The 17924-nt window shown below is 40.3% G+C and overlaps 1 long non-coding RNA gene across 3 annotated transcripts in view; it reads left to right on the top strand.

Annotated features, from left to right (window-relative positions):
* The window catches only part of LOC119625077 (uncharacterized), a 195862-nt gene that overhangs the window by 160075 nt on the left and 17863 nt on the right, over window positions 1-17924 (top strand). The window lies entirely within an intron of this gene.

Raw genomic sequence — 17924 nt, forward strand, 5'->3', positions numbered from 1 at the left:
AAAGCTTAGCTAGGAGTAAACAGTGAAAACTAAGGAAAGCAGAGGACAATTAATGACTTTTTTGCAGTATGTGTACCAAAGCATTCAGTACTGTGCTTTGTGGCTGAAGAGTTGTGTTACAAAGAGAAATACTGACATTTATGATTTGGTCTAGTGGCAAAACCTATGCACTTAAGTAGATTTATCAGTGAACTAGCCTGAAGGACTTTCCTAAGATGAGAAACTGTTCTAGAACACTCAGAAAAAACAAATGCAAGAATCAGGTCAAAATCATTTTTGAACTTACATAGGCCTCTTTGAAAGTATGTGCCATTTCATTTCACATTGATTGACCTTCTACGGCTTTGTGAACATGAACAGGGTTCCAGAGGTTCTTTGTGAATTGATGTATCAAAAATGGTGAGATGTATCTTAAGCATAACTGGTTCAAGATAAAGACCATGCTCGATCCCCCTAAATTTTAACCCTAGTTAGGAGACAATTCTAGAGTTACTACTGTGAGCTTTTGGGAAATTGGAGATCAGACAGGGATGATCTTGCATTGCTGAATCTTCCCTCATTCAAAAGTGCCCGGTACTAGGTACCAATGTTTAAAGATATGATCAAGGATCAGTATGAGTCTGCCTTCATTGAATTAACACTTTAAGGCTATGTTGGTATACCTAGGAGGGCTTTCAGGGTCAGGAAAATTACTGGAGGAAATGGCATTTAAAATAAGATGCAAAGGGCAAGTGAGAATTAGCCAAAAGCCACCCTCTCCTGGGTGGAGAATCTTGGCCAGCATATATACAACTCAGAGAAGAGAGAAAGTTAGAGTGTTGGGGGATTTTCAAGTCATTTGTTATCACTGGGGTTGAGTGAGATAAAGAGGTGTTGCTAGATGAGTATCTAGTTATTAGCAGGGGTTAGGCCATAGAGGATCTTGCTAGCAATTATGAGAGTGGACTTTCAAGTAAGGGTAATGGAGAGTCACTGGGGAGTTTTAAATAAGGGTGGTGATAGGAGAAAATGCTTTCTTTAGAACCACCTTTCTGATTATGGTGTGAAGAATGGGTAAAGAATAAAAGACAAGACGGACTGAGACCACTTAGGACATTATTGCTATAAAGCTGGCAAGAGATGGAGATGGCTCCATAAACACAGCCTTATTAGGGATGGAGAAAAGTAGATGGATTCTAGATATGTTTCAGAGATTTCATGCATAAAAAGCCCTATGACCTATTGAATGTAAGGAATGAGAAAGAGGTAAGACATCCAGGGTTATGCAGTTGAATGATGTGGGCATCATTAAATAAAGTAAGAGGAAATGGGCATGTTTTGCAGTAAATAAAATAAATTCAATTTTAACATGGTCTATCCAAGCAACATGAAACCTGGGAGATAATCACACAGAAGCCAAGGGAGGAAAGCCTTTTTAAAGGGAGTGAATAAGCAATAGTATAAATGCTACTGAGAAGTTAAGTAAAAAAGAAATAGACTTGGAAGTCTACCAGAGAGATGCAGGTTTCAGTTAGAAAAAAAAGGTGGAATTATCAAACAGGTTAAAGATGTGAGAAGGTGAGATCTCCATGAAAAAGGATTTCCAGTGTGGAGGTTTGTGGGGTGGGGGAAGCAGTAAAAAGTGGGTCTGGGAGAAGTCAAGCAGCAACATTCTTATTTATGGAGTGCTTATTTTGCACCTTGGAAAGTGCTTGAAAGGTATTACAGCTTTTGATACTTACATTATCCTGTGAAATTGGTGCTCTCATTGGCTCCCCTTTTCAGGTGAGAAAACTGAGGTTCTGAGAGATTAAGTCAATTTACCTAAAATCATACAGTTAGTACGTGGCAGATTTGAACACAGACCTATATGGCTCAGATTCCTGCTTGTAACCACTGGTGATGCTGCTATGAAGAGCACAATGAAAAGCACAATATAGAAAGTGTAAACCAAAAATAAAATGCTAAGACCCCCAACCGTCTGAATGGACCCCTCCTCTCAACCAAGGGCATTCCAAAGTTAACCTGAAAAACTAGCTTAGACTGTGATGGGAAGGGGGAGCCTGAAATGCTTCATTATACCCTCCTTCCTTTTGGAATTACTAATAGAACAGATTCTTTAAGTCTGATAAGAAACATTTACAGGCTATTCTCTCTGAAGTCTGTTACCTGGAGCTTCATCTGCATTATAAAACCTTGGTCTCTACAATCCCTTATTGTAACCCAGACATTCTTTGATAATGACTCTTTCAATCAGTTTCCAATCAGAAAATCTTTAAATCTAGAAATCACTATTAAAGAACTTATCCATGTAACCAAACACCACCTGTTCCCCAGAAAGTATTGAAATAATAATAGTAAGAAAGAAAATCTTTAGATCTACCAATGACCTGCCTGCCCCCACTTCAAATTGTCCTGTCTTTCCGGACCAAACCAATGCACATCTTACATGTATTGATTGACATCTCATGTCTCCCTAAAATGTATAAAACCCAGCTGTACCCCAATCCCTTTGGGCACATGTCATCAGGACCTCTTGAGGCTGTGTCACAGGCACATCCTTAACCTTGGCAAAATAAGCCTTCTTAATTGATTGAGACTTGTCTTAGATATTTCTAGTTTACAATTGGCAATGATGAAGGAATTCTGAGTGGAGGTGCCTCTGACCTTGACAAATCTCCTATTGGTGCTTGGAACCAACTTGAGCATTCTTTATTGCTCAAACCAATAGGACAATTCGCTGAGGCCTGGGAGCTCCCCCATCCAGAGAATCCCTGATGTCCCCCAATTTGGTTGTGATCTAAGGTTTATTTTGCTGTACAACTCCTTTTCTGGAGTTTTACTCTAACAAAGAACCCCAAAGGTTTGTGTCTTTGAGAATTGGATCTTGTGAATTGTATCATTGGAATCCCTTGTGAGTTGCCTTCTGATCGGGTTAAACCAATGGGAGATTGGTGGGCAGGAGAGAGATGTCTCCCGTGTAGCAGTGTCCCACATCTGGTAATAGCTACATCCCTCTGGGTAGCCCCTTCTCCTTCAGGGCGCTCGTCTTCACAGAGCTCTGGTAGAAGCTTTTCCTTCCTTTGTCCCTTTAGCCATAGGGGGTAGTAACTCATTCCAGCTGTTTCTGGTCTTTTGGTTTTTCACCTGCGCTTCTCTAAGTAGGGGCTTCATTCAAGTCTCCCCATTTGAACCATCTGGGAATGAATTGTGTCTCCTGCTGTGCTCCTGAGTAATAGAGACAGTAGCCAAGGGGTAATAGGGACATGAGGACTGAAAAATTTAACTGACAGCAAAGCTTATACACTATATCACCATAAATAATCATGATGAGAGTTATAACACTCACAATTGTTGACACTTTATGATTTATAAAGTGCTTTCACATAAGTTATATCATTTGGGTCAAGAAATAACCCCAAATAGTAGATTCCATTATTTACATTTTAGACAAGCAGACTGAGTCTCAGAAAAGTTAATATGTTCAAAGTCTCCCAGGTGACAGGCTGAGCTTCCAAATTCAGTCCTCTAGAGATCAAAACCAGAATTCTTTCTACCACTCATATGCTTCCCATTAGTTACTGAGATGACAGAATGCCTTTTCTGTAAAGCCTCCTGCAGTGGGCAGGCAAAGAACGTCTAAATCATGTCAGGAATCCCCAAGGACTCAATGCGTTTCATATCATAGCTAGATTCATGTGAAACAAAACTTCCTTCAATCTCTTGGGATTTGTCTCCCTGTGTGTAGGTTGAAGAAGACCAGTAAAGCATGCCAGCTTCGTGAACAATATCAGCATAAAATGGGACCTGATAGTAGGTCTCCAGTGGCTGAAAATAACTGGACAAAGTACAAAGAAACTCTTACAATCCCAGGAGATTATGTTGATGATTTCATTGAGCTTATTCTTGGATCTGCAGCCTTTTCAATATATTGGGCATTTCCCGTATGTACTTTGTTGATTTCTCAAGATCAATACTCGCTGACTATAGATTGAGATTTAATAGCATCTTTTGAAGGCCTACTCTGTGCCAGATATTTTCACAGGCATCATCTCATTTTAGTCTTTGTTCAAGGCCATGGGGCTGGTGAGTGAGAGTGTAGAATAAAATCCAGGTGTCCTGGTTCCTTTTGCAGATCAAGTCTCTTACCCCAGGTTAGGAAGCAGTTTTCACAATTTCTTCCCGTTTCTTTTAATTTCCTTAGATATATGCCTGGTGAAAACCTAAAGAAGAATCAAGTTTATGAGTTGAATCTGCTGATTCAGTTCAGGGGTTTGTGGAAAGGGCTGTGCCTAATAAGTAGGGACAAGGGCTGATGGCATGGTGATTTACATTATCCAAAACCCAAGTCTTCCTCTTGTCTCTCCTTAGATGCTTAGAGAGAAAGGAGAAGACCCTTCTCCTTTGTTGGATTATGAGGCAATAGGCCTGCCAACCTCCCCAGTAAAATTAGCCCTGCAGAAGTTGCAGTGCTCCAGCCTGAGCTGAATGTCTCTCTAGGAGTGACCCGGACAATGGTGATCAACATAGATTGACTATTGTTCTTTTCATTATTGTTGCCTAAATGATCAAAATAGCACACCAGCCTCAGAGTTTATATCCCCCTTGATAACTAATTGTTCACCCAGACCATTGTTTTTGATGGGAGCCTTCAATCTCCCAGTGTGACAATAATTGCCTGAATGGAGATGCTGAGAAAGGAACTACTGAATAAACTCCTAGACATTTAGCATGGGGTTGAAGCCTTCTCAGTTTGATGTAAACTTACTCTTTTGCCATAAAATCTGCTGCTGATTCTCTTTCTTGTACCCTGAGCTACAGTTGTATCAAATTGCTCAAGCTCTTTAAACACACCATACCTTCATGCCTCTGTGGGTTATTCCTATAGTGAACTTCCATGTTTCTTCACATGAGGAATGTCTGCGATTATTTTAGGACCCAATTCAATAACCGTCTTCTCTCTGAAGCCTTCCCTGATCCCCTCCCTTCATCTCTACTTCTCTAGAACCGATGACTCTTTTTTTCTGTGCTCTGTAAGAAACTACTTTTTACCTTTAGTGCAGGGGTTATCACTTTGTAGAATAAGCCATGTGCATTCCTGAAATCCTGATAAATTCTCCTCAAGGGCAGTGGCTGTTCCACAGTGGACACTCAGTGGAAGTTACTATCTGAGTAAGAAATTGAATTCTCCTTCTGTGAGTTGAGGGTTGTATGATTTGATCATTCTCTGATCCTCACAAAGCATTCCAGTCTGTGGTTACACAATGGCAATTTATATCTTTGCTCTCAGATAGAACCTAGCTTTGGCTGGATGCCTAACAATATAGTGGACATAAATTAACAGGGAGCAATTTACAGTCTGTCATGTCTTATTGCTTAATGAATTTGTCAAAAATCATATTACTCTGAAAATTATGGCAACCAGGGTCCATGGGGCTTATGTCTTTAAGAGGGAGATTGTTCCAGCCTCACCCAAGCAAAGCTGCTGCACTGCTTTCCTCTTTTTAATGCAGACACTAGAATCTCTGAGCACTTCTGTTTATTTATCAAATCTCTGTTGACCTTCACTTCGCATTAGGACTACCAGGGATGACCTTGGTCAGTTTGCAAATCCCCAACAACAGTCCACCTGCTGTCAGAGCCAAATAGGATTTAGGAGTCTATCTTAAACTCCTGATTCTATGCTAATATGATGTCATGCATTTCTGGCTTATGCTCTCGCCAGACTTCATTGCTCGCTTTTCAAACAAAGCCAAAGTCTTGTCCTCTGTTAAAAAGACCAAAGAAAACCCCCTTTTTAGCTCTGCCCCAATTTTTACTCCACCTTTTTTCTCTCATTCTGTTCTTCTTCCACATCTATTTGCTTCCTAAACCTCTCCCAACCTTGTTCCCCTCTGTTTCTCAGGATATGAGTCTTCTTTGAGTGATGCTATCTTACAGGATAAAGAGTCAAGACTTGGGTTTCTCTAGGCACTAATTTTTTCATTTGTAAATGGGATCAATAACAGCTAACTCACTGGCCTAGTATGAAGATTAGCAAGCTTGGCATTTATTCATTTCTTCATTTATTCATTCAACCATCCACCGATCCATTCGTTCATCCATCCATCCATTCATGCAAAACTCATTCATTCATTTTGTAAATATTATTGGAGTACCTATAATGGGTCAGACTCAATGCTTGACATTTAGGATACACAGGTGAACTCTACATCTTGCTGTGAAAGACCTTGGAGTCCATTAGGAGGATGAACAGATGAAAAGGTAACTAGGAATGAATGTGGGAAGTTTAGTAATTGAGACATGCTCAGGCCAGAAGATGGGTTCATAGTCATCTTCACAGGTCTGCTAGGAGTGTGTGGAGGGATGCCAGGTCTCTGTTCTGCCAGAGCTCCATTCTCTGTTCATACTCTGGGTTTGAGGCCCCAGTTAACACTCAAAAATGATGAAACTGTTGGTGGGAGTGGCAGCACTGACAATAGTAGTTCTGGTTATTATTATCTCTGTCAATTTCTCTCTCTTATTTTTCTGTGCTTCTCCTTCATTTTCTTTCTGCACATCTCTCTCTGTTTTTCACTTTGGATCCATTTATTTCTTCTTTTACACCACATCTTATCATTCTTTTGGGGACATGTAACTATGGATTAACTGATGGCTGATTAAAACACAATTGCATCTTTTTATTGCATGCTTTTCCTAAGGAAAAATTGCCCCGATGACACCTAAACATATGGAAGAGGCATGGCTGGGTTGCAAACCAGTGGGAGCTGCCCCATGGAGGTAGCAGATGCCCCCAGGCAGCTCCCTGGCCCATCCTGTGATCTGTCTGGTTGGCCAAATGGAAGCAGGCCAGCCACCTAACAGTTAACTGTGATTCTTTTTTTCTCCTATTTCATTTCAATCTCTTTGTTCCATGCCACCAAAGAGCTAATGGCTGGCGAATTTATTATGACCCATTGTTTGGCTCGTGGAATAAACTGATTCTTCCCCTTTCTATGTTCTGACTCCCCCCTTTGTCTGCAATTTTATTTTACGGTTCTTTTTGTACACATCCAACACATGCTGAGGTTATTGAAAAGCACAAATTACACAGAATTCAATTTGCATATCTATTGAGGGTCCAATCCCAGAGTCCTCAGTCAGGCAAAATGCCCACTGACTCTTACCTCCTTTACTCTGCTCCTCCTTGGCACCAAAACAGGCAGACTGCCCCTCCGCCACTCCTAGCGGACCTGGCAAATGGCCTTCGCGAGTGGTTTAAGCAGTGTTACACCATGGAGGACAGCACGCCGGGAGTTAGCAAAGTTCCCACAGAGTCACTCAGAGTGTCTGAGTGGGCAAGGTTCAGAAGAAGGCCAGATAGCAGCAACACAATGCCAATTTAGCACTGGCGTGACTGAGAATGTACAGGCATTGGAATCAGACAGAGTTATGTGTGAATCCTTGCTCTGCCAGTTGCTTCCTCTAAAAAAAAATTAAACCTTTTATTTTGAGATGGTTGTTGGTTCACAAGCAGTTGTAAGAAATAATGCAGAGAGATCTCAAGAAACCTTCACTCAGTTTCTCTCATCATTTGCTTGTTGACCATGGGCTAGTTACTTAATCTAGCCAAATCTCAGTTTCTTCATCTGTAAAATGAGAGTACTAAGAGTTCGTAACTTGTAAAACTGTTTTGAAGATCATCTGAAATAACATCTATGTACCAACCTATGAGCACAGTAGTTGTGCCCACTGTGCCCTCAATAAGGGCACTGGTTAAAAGATGATGGTTGATATGGTTTCTTTAATCAGAACTGGTTAAAAGATGATGGTTGATATGGTTTGGCTGTGTTCCTACCGAAATCTCATCTTGAATTGTAGTTTCTAGCAGACCTCACAAATGGCCCTCACGAGTGGTTAAAGCAGAGTCACACCATAATCCCCATGTGTAGTGGGAGGGATCCAGTGGGAAGTAATTTAATCACGGAGGCAGTTATCCTCATGCTGTTCTCCTGATAGTGAGTGAGATCTCATGAGACCTGATGGTTTTATAAGGGGCTTTCCCGCCTTTCCTCTGCACTTCTCTCTCCTGCCGCCATGTGAAAGAGGATGTGTTTGTTTTCCCTTCTGCCATGATTGTAAGTTTCCTGAGGCCTCCCCAGCCATGCTGAATTGAGTCAATTAAACCTCTTTCTTTCATAAATTACCAAATCTTGGGTATGTCTTTATTGGCAGCATGAGAACAGAGTAATACAATGGTCAAATAATTCTGATGAGTGAAGAAATATTAACCTGAAGAGAGTCTCCAACAGTATACTCAGTTTTGATCTAAATCTTATCATGAAAAATAGAATATTTTTAAGATTTTGATATAAAAGTCATGCCTTCTGTAGAAAATTTTAAAAATAGAGAAATTACTGGCACACTTCAGAGATACTGTGGGCTTGATTCCAGACCACCACAATAAAGCAATTATCTCAATAAAATGAGTCACATGAATTTTTTAGTGCTCAGTGCACATAAAAGTTATGTTAACATTATACTGTAGTCTATTAAGCATGCAGTGGCATTATGTCTAAAAAATACATACCTTAATTTAAAAATATTTTACTGGTAAAAAATGCTAACAATCACTGGAGCCTTCAATGAGTCATCTGAGCCTTCAGTGAGTCATGCTGGTGGAGGGTCTTGCCTTGATGTTGATGGCTGCTGACTGATCAGGGTTTGAGGTGGCTGTGGCAATTTCTTAAACTAAGACAACAATGAAGTTTGCTGCATTGATTGACTCTTCCTTTCACAAAAGATGTTTCAATGTTTTCTGATAGCATGTTTCCCACAGTAGAACACTTTCAGAATTGGAGTCAATCCTCTCAAACCCTGACATTGCTTTATCAACTAAGTTCATATAATGATCTAAAATTCAGGGGTGTCCAATCTTTTGACTTCCTTGGGCCACATTGGAAGAAGAGGAATTGTCTTGGGTCACACATAAAATACAGTTACACTAACAATAGCTGATGTGCTAAAAAAAATTAGCAAAAGAACCTCATAATGTTTTAAGAAAGTTTGCAAATTTGTATTGGGCCACATTCAAAACCGTCCTTGGCTGCATGAGGATCATGTGCCAGGGGTTGGACAAGCTAGTTCTAAATCCTCTATTGTCACTTTAACAATGTTTACAGCATCTTCATTAGGAGTAGTAGATTCCATCCCAAGAAACCACTTCCTTTGCTCATCCGTGAGAAACACCTCCTGATCTATTGAAGTTTTATCATTAGATTGCAGCAATTCAGTGCCATCTTTAGGCTACACTTCTAATTCCACTTCTGTTGCTATTTACACCACATCTGCAGTTACTTCCTTCACTGAAGTCTTGAACCCCTCAAAGTCATCCATGAAGGTTGCAATCAACGTCTTCTAAACATCTGTTAGTGTTGATATTTGGAACTCCTCTCATGAATCATGAATGTTCTCAATGACATCTAAAATGCTGAATCCTTTCCAGAAGGCTTTAAATTTACTTTGCCAAGGTCCATCAAAGGTATCACTATCTGTGACAGTAATAGCCTTACAACATGTATTTCTTAAATAGTAAGACTTGAAAGTTAAAATTACTCCTTGATCCATGGGCTGCAGAATGGATGTTGTGTTAGCAACCATGAAAACAACCTTCGTCTCCTTGTACATATCTACCGGAGCTCTTGGGTGACTAGGTGCATTGTCAATGAACAATAATATTTTGAAAGGAGTCTTTTTTTCTGAGCAGTAGATCTCAACAGTGGGCTTAAAATATTCAGTAAACCACGCTGTAAACAGATGTGGTGTCATCTAGGCTTTGTTGTTTTATTTCCAGAACGCAGACAGAATAGATTTAACATAATTCTTAAAGGCCCTAGGATCTTTGAAATGGTAAATGAGCATCAGCTTCAACTTAAAGTCACCTGCTGCATTAGTCCCTAACAGGAGAAATAGCCTCTCCTTTGAAGCTGTGAAGCCAGGCATTGACTTCTCTTCTCTAGCTAGTAAAGTCTTAGATGGCATCATTTTCCAATATTAGGCTGTTTTGTCTACATCGAAAATCTGTAGGCCCCTTCATCAATGATCTTAACTAGATCTTCTGGATAACTCACTGCAGCTTCTCCATCAGCAGTTGCCATTCACGTTGTATTTTTATGTTATAGAAATGGCTTCTATCCTTAAACCTTATGAACCAACCTCTGCTAGCTTTAAACTTCTCTTCAGCAGTTTCCTCATCTCTCTCAGCTTTCACAAATTGCAGAAAAAGCCTTGCTCTAGATTAATTCGCCTTTGTTTTAAGGGAATGTTGTGGCTGGTTTGATCTATCCAAACCATTAACACTTTCTCCAGGCCAATCACGTTAGCTCATGCAAATCCCAGCCCTTTGGAAGGCCAAGGCAGGAGGATCGCTCAAGCCCAGGAAGTTGAGACAAGTCAGGGCAACATAGTGAGACCACATTTCTACAAAAAGTTTTAAAAATTAGCTGATTAACTTGGTGTGGTGGTACGCACCTAGAATCCTAGCTACTTAGGAGGCTGAGGCAGGAAGATCACATGAGCCCAGGAGTTTGAGGCTGCAGTGAGCTTTGATTGCACCACTGCACTCCAGCATGGATAACAGAGTGAGACTCTCTCTTAAAACAACGAAAAACACAAAACAAAATGAAACAAAAACAAACCTTCTCCTTCTCAGCAATAAGCTGGTACATTTTCTTACCCCTTATGAATTCACTGGAGCAGCCCTTTTAATTTCCTTGAAGACTATTTTCTTTTCACTCATAACTGGAGTAACTGTTTGGTACAAGACGCCTAGATTGGGCCTGATTTGGCTTTTGACATACCTTCCTCACTAAGCTTAATCACTTCTAGCTCTTGATTAAATGTGAGAGATGGGTGACTCTTGCTTTCACTTGAACACTTAGAGGCCATTGTGTGGTTGTTAACTGGCCTAATTTCAATATCCTTGTGTCTCAAGGAATAGGGAGGCCAGAGGAAGAGGGAGAGAGATGGGGAATGGCCAGTTGGTAGAGCAGTCAGAACACACACAACATTGATTGATAAAGTTTCCCATCTTTGATCATGGTTTGTGGTGCCCCAAAAAATGATGATAGTAAGATCAAATATTCTGATAGCAGATCAGCATAACAGATATAATAACCATGAAGAAGTTTAAAATAAGTAAAAAACTGCAGGAGTTACCAAAATGTGACACAAAGACCCAAAGTGAGCCCAGGTGGTTGGAAAAATGGTGCCGATAGACTTGCTTGTTGCAGGCTTGCTACAGACCTTCGATTTGTCAAAAACGTGTATCTACAAGGCATACTAAATCAAAGCACAGTAAAATGAGGTATGACTGTGAGTTAAAATAACTTGTAACCCCAACACCCAGTCAATTGCTAATTATTTGTTGTATGCCTCGTATAATTACATTTTTAAACAACAACAATGTGATTATGCCTTTTATACTCTTCTGTAACCATTATAAAAATGTAGCAGTTTATTTTAGGGCTGCATGATGGTGTGCAGTAAGGAGTACCACGTTTTGTTTTTATGTTTTGTAGTTCCCAATATTTTGCTGCTGGGCAATCAGTTTCTTTCCTTTCTTCACCTTCTCCTCACTCTCCTTCAACTCCTCCTCCACTTATTCCCCTCCTCCTCCTCCTTTTTTTTTTTTTTTTTTTTTTTACTTATAAAGAGATATGTACTATTTAAATAGTCTTGAAAACAAATCTTTGCACTCATCCATGATTATTTTCCCAGAACCAATTTCTAGGAGTGAGTATGTATGGCTTAAAGGGTCTGTGAATTTTATGTTTTTTGATACGTAGTCAACCACATTATTACCAATTACTTAGATTGGTGAGTCTTTAATCAGAGTGCATATCAGAATCATCTGGGGAGCTTTTAAAGCCTATGCTTCTCCACTCTTGATCTCTAAAGATTTTTATTTCAAGGATCTGGCAGAAGCCCTCAGTACCTGTGCTTTTAAGATGTTCCCCCAGAGGAATCCCATATGCTTATATGGTTGAGAACCACTGGCTGAGAAGGCAGAGGTAAAATGCCAACAAAATTTTCAAATGACATGAGGCTGGAAAGAAGAATTAATTAATTGGGTGATCGTATCAGGTTTCCCCAAATATCCTTGTGCTGGGATAATGGAGGTATGAACCGGGGGGACTTAATATATATTGAGCACCTTCTATAAGACAGACAATGTATTGCCTCAGAATATACATGGTCTTAATGGTAACAACAACCCAGGCAGGAATGTGTTCTATTTTACAGGTGATGAAATAAAAATTCAGGGAGCTTACTTATTTGCCTAAGGCCAGGTTTTGAACAGAAGTCTTCCTATCTCCAAAGTCCATTTTGTTTTTTCACCACATCCTACTAATTTTTTCTGGTGCATTTAAGAGGGATCAATACAATGTCAGGAATTTGAACCCTCAAATCTAAGTACACAAAGAACACCATTAGGCTGTGTACTTTATCTAAAGCATCTGGGAGAAAGATTCAAATCAGCATTTGCAAAGTGCACTGCAAACATCACCAACAGTAAAATTACTTGCAAGGGGGAGAGAATGTTATGAAATGCAGATCCTTGAGTCTCACCATTGATCTACTGAATTAGGATCCAGATTTTGTTTTTTCTTTATCTAGTTCACCATTGATGGTCGCCTGGGTTGATTCCATGTTTGTGCTATTGTAAATAGTGCTTCAATGAACGTATGCATGCATGTGTCCTTTGGTAGAACAATTTATTTATTTATTTTTTTTCGATACACACCTAGTAATGGGATTGCTGGGTCAAATGGTAGTTCAATTCTTAGTTTTTTTTCTTTCAACTTTTATTTTAGGCTCCATGGTACATGTGCAGGATGTGCAGGTTTGTTACATGGGTAAATGTGAGCCATGGTAGTTTGCTGCACAGATCAACCTGTCACCTAGGTATTAAGTCCAGCATCCATTAGCTATTCCTTTTGATGCTCTCCATCCCACTGCATCCCTCCGACAGGTCCCAGTATGTGTGGCTCCCCCCATGTGTCTCTATATTTTCATGGTTCAGCTCCCACTTATAAGTGAGAATGTGCAGTGTTTGTTTTTCTATTCCTGTGTTAGTTTACTGAAGATAACAGCTTCCAGCTCCATCCATGTCCCTGCAGAGGACATGATCTCCTTCCTTTTAATGGCTGAATAGTATTCCGTGGTGTATATGTACCACATTTTCTTTATTCAGTTTATCACTGATGGACATTTGGGTTGAGTGCATGTCTTAGCTATTGTGAATGGTGCTGCAATGAACATATGCATGCATGTATCTTTATAATAGAATGATGTATATTCCTTTGGGTATATAGCCAGTAATGGGATTGCTGGGTCAAATTGTATTTCTGCCTCTAAGTTTTTGAGGAATTGCCACACTGTTTTCCACAATGATTGAACTAACTTACACTCCCACCAACAGTGTAAAAGTGTTCCCAGTTCTCTACAGTCTTACCAGAATCTTGACTGTTTCTTGACTTTTTAATAATTGCCATTTTGACTGGCATGAGATGGTATTTCATTGTGGTTTTGAATTGCATTTCCCTACTGGTCAGTGATGTTGAGCTTTTTATTTTTCATGTTTGTTAGCTGCATGAAGGCCTTCTTTTGAGAAGTGTCTGTTCAGTGATGTTGAGCTTTTTATTTTTCATGTTTGTTAGCTGCATGAAGGCCTTCTTTTGAGAAGTGTCTGTTCATGTCCTTTGCCCACTTTTTAATGGGATTTGTTTCTTTTTCTTGTAAATTTGTTTAAGTTCCTCGTAGACTCTGGGTATTAGACCTTCGTCAGATGGGTAGATTGCAAACATTTTCTCCCACTCTGTAGGTTGTCTGTTCACTCTGTTGATATTTCTTTTTGTGTGCAGACACTCCTTAGTTTAATTAGATCCCATTTGTCAATTTTTGCTTTTGTTGCTACTGCTTTCAACAATTTTGTCATGAAATCTTTGCCCTTGCCTATGTCCTGAATGGTATTGCCTAGATTTTCTTCTATGGTTTTTATAGTTTTGGGTTTTACATTTAAGTCTGTAATTCATCTTGAGTTAATTTTTGTATGTGGTGTAAGAAAGGGGTCCAGTTTCAATTTTCTGCATATGAATAACCATTTCTTCCAGCACTATTTTTTAAACAGGGAATTCTTTCCCCATTGCTTGTTTTTCATCAGGTTTGCTGAAGATCAGATGGTTGTAGTTGTCTTATTTCTGAGTTCTCTATTCTGTTCCATTGGTGTGTGTGTCTGTTTTTGTGTCAGTACCACACTGTTTTAGTTACTATAGTCTTGTAGTATAGTAAAGTCAGGTAGTGTGATGCTTCTAGCTTTGTTATTTTTGCTTAGGATTGTCTTGGCTATGTGAGCTCTTTTTTGGTTCCATATGAATTTTAAAATAGGTTCTTCTAATTCTGTGAAGAATGTCAATGGTAGTTTAATGGGAATAGTATTGAACCTATAAATTACTTTGGGCAGTATGACCATTTTCATGATATTGATTCTTCCTATCCATTAGCATAGAATGTTTTTCCATTTGTGTGTGTCAACTCTGATTTCTTGGAATAGTGGTTTGTAGTTCTCCTTGAAGAGGTCCTTCACTTCCCTTGTTAGCTATATTCCTAGATATTTTATTCTGTTTGTAACAATTGTAGATGGGCGTTCATTCATGATTTGGCTGTCTGCTTACTGTTGTTAGTGTACAGAAATGCTAGAAATTTTTGCACACTGATTTTGTATCCTGAGAATTTGCTGAAGTTGCTTATCAGCTTAAGAAGCTTTTGGACCAAGATGATGGGGTTTTCTAGATATAGGGTCATGTAATCTGCAAACGAAGATTATCTGACTTCCTCTCTTCCTATTTGAATATGCTTTATTTCTTTCTCTTGCCAGATTGACCTGGCCAGAACTGTTAATACTGTGTTGAATAGGAGTGGGGAAAGAGGGCATCCTTGTCTTTTGCTGGTTTTCAAGGGGAATGCTTCCAGCTGTTGTCCATTCAGTATGATATTGAACGTGTGTTTGTCATATATGGCTCCTATTATTTTGAGGTGTGTTCCTTCACTACCCGTTTACTGAGATTTTTAGCATGAAGGGATACTCAATTATATTGAAGGTCTTTTCTGTGTGTATTGAGATAATCATGTGGTTTTTGTCTTTAGTTCTGTTTACATGATGAATTATATTTATTGATTTGTGTATGTTGAGCCAACCTTGCATCTCAGGGATGAAGCCAACTTGATTGTGATGGATAAGCTTTTTGGTGTGCTGCTGGATTTGGTTTTCCAGTAAGAAATCCAGATTTCTAACAAACACCAGGCACTTCTCATGCACATCACAGTTTGAGAATTAGTGGTTGAGGGTTTTAATTAAACTTGAGTCTAATGTAAATCAACAGAGTAAAAAATCTGAAAAGACAAAAAAATGTGAACTGGATTTGCATTGATAAAGTGGCAAACACACTCACACTGTGGAAATCACATTTGAGCAACTCATAGTTAAGGATATTTGAAATTTGCAGTGCACAGAGAGAAGAGTAACCAGCATGTTGGGCATACTTGATGCAGTTGAAGGAACTAAGGCTACTTAGCCTGGAATAGAGAAGACTTTAAGGAGACAAAACAGGTGCTAAGATTGGGGTGTCAGGTCTTCCTTCTTATTTTCCCTTGTAGACCCTGGCAATACAGCTGGAAACTCCAGGACTGGGGAGCTCATATTCTATTTAGCAGAGTAGTAGACATCTGTGGAAGTCTTTCTCTAGCAGGAGGATGGGCTGTCCCTAGAACATGGGACCCATGGCAACTCCCCTCTACTGCCCACTGGAAGCTGAAGATTTCAACCACCAGGCTGTCCTCATACTGTACTTTTCTTAATTAAATAATTTTATGGTACCAGAGAATGGCTCCTTATACGGACATTTTCTGGGGGCTACTGCCATATTTATCACTTTCTTTCTCATTTGTGGCAATAAGGGGTAAGAGATAAGACCTGGGCTTCAGTGATAGGGGAGCTAGCTTTTGTCCCAGGTTTGCAATTAATGAGACAGTTAAGGCAAGAACCCCAATCTCTATAAAGTGTTTGTTCATCTGAAAGACAATGATCATTTTGGCTGTTCTTTATCATGGTATTGCTGAGAGGGCCAAATGAACAAAAGGCAATGAAAATGATACAGCCGGAGCTGTATGATCCAACAATCCCACTGCTGGGTATATACCCCCCCCTTAAAAAGGACATCAGGATATTGAAGAGTGAATTAGTCTGTTCTCATGCTGCTAATAAAGACATACCTGAGATTGGGTAACTTAGAAAGGAAAGAAATTTAATTGACTCACAGTTCTACATGGCTGGGGAGGCCTCATAATCATGACGGAAGACAAATGAGGAGCAAAGTCATGTCTTACATGGTGGCAGGCAAGAGAGCTTGTGTAGGAGAACTTCCCTTCATAAAACCATCAGAGCTTGTGAAACATATTCACTATCACAAGAACATCATGGGAAAGACCTGCCCCATGATTTAATTACCTCCCACTGGGTACCTCTCATGACACATAGGAATCATGGGAACTACAGTTCAAGAAGAGATTTGGGTAGCGTCACAGCCAAAGCATATCACTCTGTCCCTGACCCCTTCCAAATCTCACATCCTCACATTTCAAACCCAAACATGCCTTCCCAATAGTTCCCCAAAGTCTTAACTCATTTCAGCATTAACTCAAGGGTCCACAGTCCAAAGTCTCATCTGAGACAAGGCAAGTCCCTTCCACCTATGAGCCTGTAAAATAAAAAACAAGTTAGTTACTTCCTAGATATATTGGGAGCATGGGCATTGGATAAATTCACCAGTCCCAAATGAGGTAAATTGGCTAAAAGGAAGGGGCTCAAGGCCCCATGCAAATTTGAAATCCAACGGGACAGTCAAATCTTAAAGTTCCAAAATAATCTTCTTTGACTCCATGTCTCACATCCAGGTCACACTGATGTAAGAGGTGGGTTCCCATGGTCCTAAGCAGTTCTGCCCTTGTGGCTTTGCAGGGCACAGCCCGCCTCCCAGTTTCCTTCATGGGCTGGTGTTGAGTGTCTGTGGCTTCTCCAGGTGCATGGTGCAACCTGTTGGTGGATCTACCATTCTGGAATCTGGAGGATGGTGGCCCTCTTCTCACAGCTCCACCAGGCAGTGCCCCACTGGGGACTCTGTGCAGGGGCTATCCCACATTTCCCTTCCACACTGCCCTAGCAGAGATTCTCCATGAGGGCTCTTCCTCTGCAGCACACCTCTGCCTGAATGTCCAGGCATTTCCATACATCCTCTGAAATCTAGGTGGAGGTTTCCAAAACTTAATTCTTGACTTCTGTGCACCTGCAGGCACAACACCATGTGGAAGCTGCCAAGGCTTGGGACTTGCACTCTGTGAAGCCACAGCCTGAGCTCGGCCCCTTTTAGCCATGGCTAGAGTGGCTGGGATGCAGGGCACCAAGTCCTTAGGCTACAAACAGCAGGGGGGCCTGGACCCCAGCCCAGGAAACTATTTTTCCCTTCTAGTTCTCCTGACCTGTGATGGCAGGGGCTTCCATGAAGGTCTCCGACATTCCCTGGAGACATTTTCCCCATTGTCATGGTGAATTTGGCTCCTCATTACTTATGCACATTTCTGCAGCAAGCTTGAATTTCTCCTCAGAAAATGGGGTTTTCATTTCTATTGCATCATCAGGCTGCAAATTTCCAAATTTTGTGCTCTGCTTCCTCTTGAACACTTCGCAGGTTAGATATTTCTTCAGCCAGATACCCTAAATCATATCTCTCAAGTTCAAAGTTCCACAGACCTTTAGCAGGGGCACAATGATGCCAATCTCTTTGCATAGCAAGAGTGACCTTTACTCCAATTCCCAACAAGTTCCTCATCTCCATCTGAGACCACCTCAG

This window comes from Chlorocebus sabaeus, chromosome 20 (genome assembly GCF_047675955.1).
Source record: "Chlorocebus sabaeus isolate Y175 chromosome 20, mChlSab1.0.hap1, whole genome shotgun sequence".
Classification (NCBI taxonomy): domain Eukaryota; kingdom Metazoa; phylum Chordata; class Mammalia; order Primates; family Cercopithecidae; genus Chlorocebus; species Chlorocebus sabaeus.